General features: G+C 46.7%; 1 long non-coding RNA gene across 1 annotated transcript; it reads right to left on the reverse strand.

The window, feature by feature from the left end:
• Nucleotides 1-240: 240 nt before the first annotated feature.
• LOC122898788 lies at nucleotides 241-5571 on the reverse strand. The gene is made up of 4 exons (XR_006383059.1): nucleotides 5391-5571; nucleotides 4469-4536; nucleotides 3403-3489; nucleotides 241-397 (listed from the first exon to the last, which is right to left on the reverse strand). It is a non-coding gene; the product is annotated as an uncharacterized LOC122898788 (long non-coding RNA).
• Between the last annotated feature and the right edge of the window lie 925 nt (nucleotides 5572-6496).

The following is a 6496-nucleotide window of genomic DNA, read 5'->3' on the forward strand; positions in this document are numbered from 1 at the left end:
GGAAACAACTCTGGTAATAAAAAGACTATGGAAATCTGTAATAGATGGATTTAGGGCTTTTCACACTGATACGGCTGTTTCCACAATAAAGGGATATCCTTTGGCTCCTTATATCCTCATCTCCCTCCAGATACCTGGTTTCAATTTCACAGTATGTAATTCTCTCTGACCTCAAAGAGAACTTTGTCCTTGAACTAGCTCTATAGAGCAAAATCCAAATATTGGCCTATGGTATTCATCTTTAGTGTTTATACCTGATTAAAAGGTGTTTTCTATTTTCCTTGTCCTTTGAGTATGGGGCATAATAATCTGGAAGTTCTCTTGCCCAGAAAAGAAAGGAGTTGCCCTTCAAAACTTGTGACAGAGAAAAGGCTACTTAGAGATCAAGTAGACGTTCCTGGAAAAAAAAAAAAAAGAAAAGAAAAGAAAAAGGAAATACTACATTTCCCAGATTCCTCTGCAGGTACACAGTGTTATGGGATTGATTTCTAGCCAACAGAATGTGACCAGAAGTCACAAGTGTCATTTCCAGGCTGAGGTAATTAAGAATGGGTATGCTTTCCCCACACATTCTTTCTTTCCTTTGCACGTCAAATTTGGAAGTCAAGTTCTAAATGACACAGCTACAAGAAGGGGTCAGCCTAGGTCCCTGAGTCACCAATTGGAAGAAAGATGCACCTCACCCACATGGGGATCTTAAGTAAGTGAGAAGTAAACTAGTATTGGCTTATCCCACTGTTATTCAGGATTCTCTGAGACTGCAGTTAGTGTTCATTTCTGGGAATAATAAACAACTTCTAGAATGTTGAAATTTTCTAAATAAGTAAGTGTGAGCTTACATAATAAATGCACCGCAAATGGATGGCGATGAATATGCACACAACTGAGCTCAAGGAAACCTAACTAGCCCAAAGGGGAACAGATTCCAGACATTATATGTGGGTAAATGAGGACTTCTTGCAGCTGCAAAGGCCCAAAAGAGGAGAGGTGCACAGGAAGTACCATTCTGCACCCTTAGACCGGCCAATCAAGGAGGAGGCCTTTAGAAGGAATAGCCAGAGTGCACTAACTCATGAAAAGGGACTTTCACTGTTGTGTGGAGGTGGGGCTGGAAAAGAAAGAAGGGGAGTTCACAGCAGGAAGGAAAGGCAAGTCATCTGGACCACGATAGCTCAGTTCAATACAGGTAAGAAGGCAAACATTAGCAGGGCCTCCAACGTGCAAAACCCAACAGTGTACCCAGGCCTAGCAATGAGAAGTGGGGATGACCATGGAGAGCCTATCAGTAACTTGAAGGCAGTGAGCAATAGCAGCAGAAGCTACAGAAGCACCAGACTTCCAAGGTGGAAGAGCAGGAATGTTGAGCCAGCTGGGGCAGGCTGAGGCTCTGGGAGGGCCACCACGTGAAGGGTGGCTTGGAGAAGCTCCAGTTTAAGGTAAGCATTGAGGACTGAGGAAGGGGCAGGGCTGCAGGCCCAGTAATCCAAACAGTGCAAGTTTCAAGGAAATTGTGAGAATTTACTGTATCCTTCTCCTACCAGGACTGTTCTAGAAGACAGCTTGCTGGTTCTGCCTATAGCCATATTCTGGAATCTGTTAAACCCAGAAGAGGAATCCAGATGCACACATTCTAGCAGAAGGTGGCTGTCTTCTCAGTCTCCTTCCCACCGCCCTTTCCCTGGGAGAGCTTCAGGGAGTTGGCAAACCATGGCCAAGAAAATCATGCCACAGGAAGAGGCAGGCCTTGCTGAACCCCACTTCATGGGACGGGCAGACCACATTGCTGGCTGCCTACCACATTGCTCCATACCCGCTACCTACACTCATCATGAGGAGGAGAAATTCTTCCTCATATGCCTCTCGCTCTTGTCATTATAAAGCCTGTTTTCCTTCTGTCGTAGTCTGTGCTTCTGCTAAGGACAAGGGCTGGATATTTGTTCTAGATCATTTGGCCTGTCTCCCCACAAATGAGAAACACAAGGCTCCCTGTGCACCTAGGCTGGCACGAAGGTAAGACAGCAGGACTTGGCAGAGAAGGAGGCCTATGGTCACCAGACTTCCAAAGGTGTGGCTTTCCCTCTTTCACACCAAAGTAGTGGATGTTATGCATAAAGGGAAGATCTTATTCATGCAAAATTATTTATCTAGTATAGTGGTGCAAAACACTGGAATAGCTCTTTTGGAAACACTGATGTAGACATTGTTCCTGCACCCGTGGAGCTGGCTTATGGTATGATAGAGAGATAAGGAATAGTTCCTAATAAGTTTAATGTCAAGAAGGCTGTTATGTGTCCAAAGGTAGAGAAACAAAATGCTATGAGGGCTCATTCAAAGGAAGATGAAATCACTTGCAGTTGGATTTAGAATCATAAAGTATCAGTCACGTGGCATCATTGAGATCACCTCATCTAAATACCTCAGGTGAAAGCCAAGGATGTTAGATGATGACACAAGTTCATAGAGCCAGTGACAGAGCCAACAAAGCCTTGAGCCCCTTTCTTCCAAATCTGAGTATATGCCCACCCTGCTGTGCCATGCTGCTTCTTGGCAGATTAGTCAAGGGGCTGCCTGAAACAAATCACCTGCTGTTCTAGAGTTAGCCAATCAATGCATCAACTTGGGGAAGTTCATGAGCTTGGCAAGCTTATAATCTAGCAGAGCAGGTCAAACACATAATGTACATTTCCGTACTCTTCTAAGATATAACTAACTTCAGAAAACACAGACACATAGATACACTAGATTGATTATATTTAGCCCATTATCAACCTGCAAGATTTAGCAGGAGGAGAAGTGTGACAGTTTCGTGGGTATTGAGCAGATGAAAGAGGGAAGAAGGAAGAGGGACAGAAAGAGAAGATCTCAGAGGCCAGTTACCTGGATAATCCTTAGTTGGTGGATCTAGGACAGAGAACTTGTCTCCATAAAACCTACAACACGTGCTGAGTTCTCAGCAAGTACTCAGTTTAGAAGGTCTACACCGTAGGAAACAGGGTGAGGGAGGATGGGGGAAAGCTGAGTGTCACTTGGTATTTTGCTCCTGGCCCTAACCCCCAATATTTAATAGAATATTGACTTTCTGTAGTGACCTGTAAAACCTTCATGCTCCCATCCCCCTCCAACATAATACTCAGAGATCTATCTACCTCCTCTTGGAACTCAATCATGCAGTGACTTGTCCCAACATCAAGTGATCCCGACAGTTGTTATTCACTGGTGATTTGTAGTGGGACTGCTGTACAGAACCCACCAGAGGACCTGCAGCTTCAGGGACTGACCCACTCCTACCCTTACTGGTGTAGGGCAAGGCCTATCTTACCAACATCCTCTTCTCTTTCCAGAAATTTAACCACTATGGGCAAGCAAGGAGAGCAAGGGAGCTCAGAGACCTTGTTCATTTACCTGTACTAACAGATCTTCAAGTCCAAACTTTGGTATTATTACTTGATCTGAAGCCCCAAAACAGTAGTACTCTTGAATACTAGATTGCTGTGGAAAAGGAAGAAGGAAACTAACATTTGTTTTATGTTAAGGACAATAAAAAACAGCAGTAATAACCTAACACTTATTAAAAAAAGAAATCGCTTTAGTGCCAGGCCCCAGAATACCCTCTCTATAAGACTATGGGATAGATTGTCCCTGTTTTTTAAAGAAAACTGGGTCTCAGAGAGAGATTAAGTGCCTTGCCAAGGGTTCCAGCAGAACCCTAAGTGCAGAAGCCAGCACTGAATTCAGGTCTTTCTGATTCCCAAGTTCCTTCCAGACACCAAACTGCCTCTATGTAGAGAAACAGCTTTATTTTAACCGTAACAAAATAAAAATATCCCGAGTGTCTGAGTGTGTGTGTGGGGGGGTAATTGGTGTCACAAGAGGAAAATTTGAGGGGTGCCTTGGGTGGCTCAGGGGGTTGAAGCCTCTGCCTTCAGCTCAGGTCATGATCCCAGGGTCCTGGGATAGAGCCCCGCATCCGGCTCTCTGCTCAAGCGCGGAGCCTGCTTCCCCCTCTCTCTCTGCCTGCCTCTCTGCCTGCTTGTGATCTCCGTCTGCCAAATAAATAAATAAATAAAAACCTTAAAAAAAACAAAAACAAAAAAACAACAACAACAAATGGAAAGTTCAAGTATCATTGTGATCATCATCACCACCACCACCACGGAGAAAAATACTTTGCATATTATAAGGAACTTCTATGATCTCTCCTTGTGCTCAATGAGAACCATGTTTCGCTTTGCTCCTAGGAGGCTCAGAGACAAATTTAAAGTTCCTCTTTAATACGTGTCTAGTACTCCACAAACATCTCAGAGTTCTTATTTTCTTCTGCTCTTGACCCAAGATTGTGATTTCTATGTTATCTTGTTCTAATCACTTATTCATCATTTTCATATTATTTCTTAGATGGATTCTCACAAGACTCCTCAAAACTTAAGTGGAATAAGATAAGGTAGGCATATTAATTAAAACATGTTACCTGGATAGAGCTTTCATTTGTAGCATCACACAGATTCTTTAGTCCTTTGAATTCTATTGCTAGCGAATCTGAGAAAAAAAAAAGAAGAAGAAGAAAAAAATCAAGACACCATCTGGCTGTCTTTGGAAAGAGAGAGGTAATTCAGGTCTTTGATCTGCTCTGCACACGGACTGGGAGAGGGAGAGAGGACCAAATCTCCCTGACACAGACAATCACTTGCTTTATTAAACAAGTGTCTTATATTATACACAGAGAGTAGTGCATTATGTGAATGCCCAAGAAAAAATTACGATGAAAAGTAGATACTGAGCATACTGAGTACTCTGGGTTTTGAAACATTAACGTCACAGCTGTTTCTAATAGTTTTTCTCTAACTGCAAGCTTATTTCCACAATATGCACTAATGTAACTGTAACTGCCCCAAAATGGTTTTCATTTTTTTAAATGAAGTCTTTTCACAATTCACTATGCAACTGAGAGCCCATAACCGTCTTAGATCACTACCCCATATACACGTTAGGTTGCATTCATTTTTTGGTCTGCGAGGATTCAAGATGGGGCAGTTTGAAACAGCTGACCTACTTAAAAACTTGTGAAATATGACTTTCTAAACAGCAATAACAAAACAAAACAAAAGAGAATCTTATTAATGAGTGAAGTCAAGAAAGTTCTTAGGTGGCGTACTCTGGGCTTTTAAATGGCAATGACCATGGGGGAGAAGTGCGTTCTTAACCCATATCTGGTAAGAGGTCATGGGAATGGGAAGCTGACTGAGATATCTCTGCTGGCTGCCCCAGGGCTTGGGGAGACGTAAGCCTTCTGTTTGAGGGTTGCCTTATATAATTAAAATTCGGGTTTACCTGCACTTGAGTGCAAAGAAAACATGTGCTGCTCTTCCTTTCAGATTCCTCCTTATAATTACCTTTCATTTGCAATTGTCTCCTTCCATCCAGTAGATGCTTTCTTTTCCAGATGGTTTATATTTTTGCGAAGGGTTGGGAGACTTCTTCCTTTAGAGCCTCTCCGTTTAGGTTTGACAGACTCAGAAGCCAATGCCTTCTCTGAGGCTGGGTCTCCTGCGCGACTCGGGGTCGCCTTCGTCGCGCCCGCAGATCCGCACAACGTACGCGACTTCCCTCTCAGCCTAAGTTGCGGCGCCCAGCTCCTGCTCCCGCCTGGGGCTGCGGAGTTCCGCGGCTGCTGCCCGCGGCGGCGAGGTGGCGGGGTCAGCTCGGAGACGAGTACCGGGCGCGGGGCCGAAGGTGGGCCCGAGCCTCCGGGACGTGCGGGGCGAGGCTGCTTCTCCTCGGGCCGGGATGGGGCGGTGCAGCCGACGCTGCCAAGGGCGCCCTGTGCCCCTACCTGGCGCTCCGCCTGCGCTTACCCGCCTGCAGTATGGCGGGCTCCGCGGAGCCTAAACGCCCATGAGCCCCCTTCCTGGAGGAGGTCGCAGGCCAGGGCCTGAATTACCTCAAAATTGGGGTGGGAGGAGGGCTGAAAACAGACATACAGCGGGATAGTTGACAGTCTCTCCGCCAAGCCCCCTTCCTCCCCACCGGAATGTATTACTCCACCACCCAGCCGGCGAACCCCGCAAGGTTTACCATCCCAGTTGTAACTTTGAGAAGGTTAAGGCTGGGACGTGGTCAAGGTCACGAAACAAATACAGGCGGCAACGCGTCGGGAGCGCTGCTCGGTCTGCCGCCACCCGCCTGCCGGTCCCTGAATGTTCCGGAGAGGCGGGCCACCGGCCAGGACGCAGGCCGATGCCCCAGGACCGGGTGGTTCCGGGTTTACGCCCCGGGGTGAGGAAGCGGTGGGCGGCGTGGGCCCGTGACCGCTGGGCGGAGCGCGAGAAGGGGCGTACGTCGCGGAGCCTCGGAGCCACTAGGCCCGGGCTCTTCTGGACACGGCTGCAGAACCTCTCCAGCAAGCGCGGTGGGCGCCCAACCCCCGGGCGCGGTCTGCCGAGAAGAGTGGCCTCTTCTGGAAAAGCTCCCTGCGGGGGTGGGTGGGGCGTTTAGGTTT

This window comes from Neovison vison, chromosome 1, assembly GCF_020171115.1.
Source record: "Neovison vison isolate M4711 chromosome 1, ASM_NN_V1, whole genome shotgun sequence".
Lineage (NCBI taxonomy): Eukaryota > Metazoa > Chordata > Mammalia > Carnivora > Mustelidae > Neogale > Neogale vison.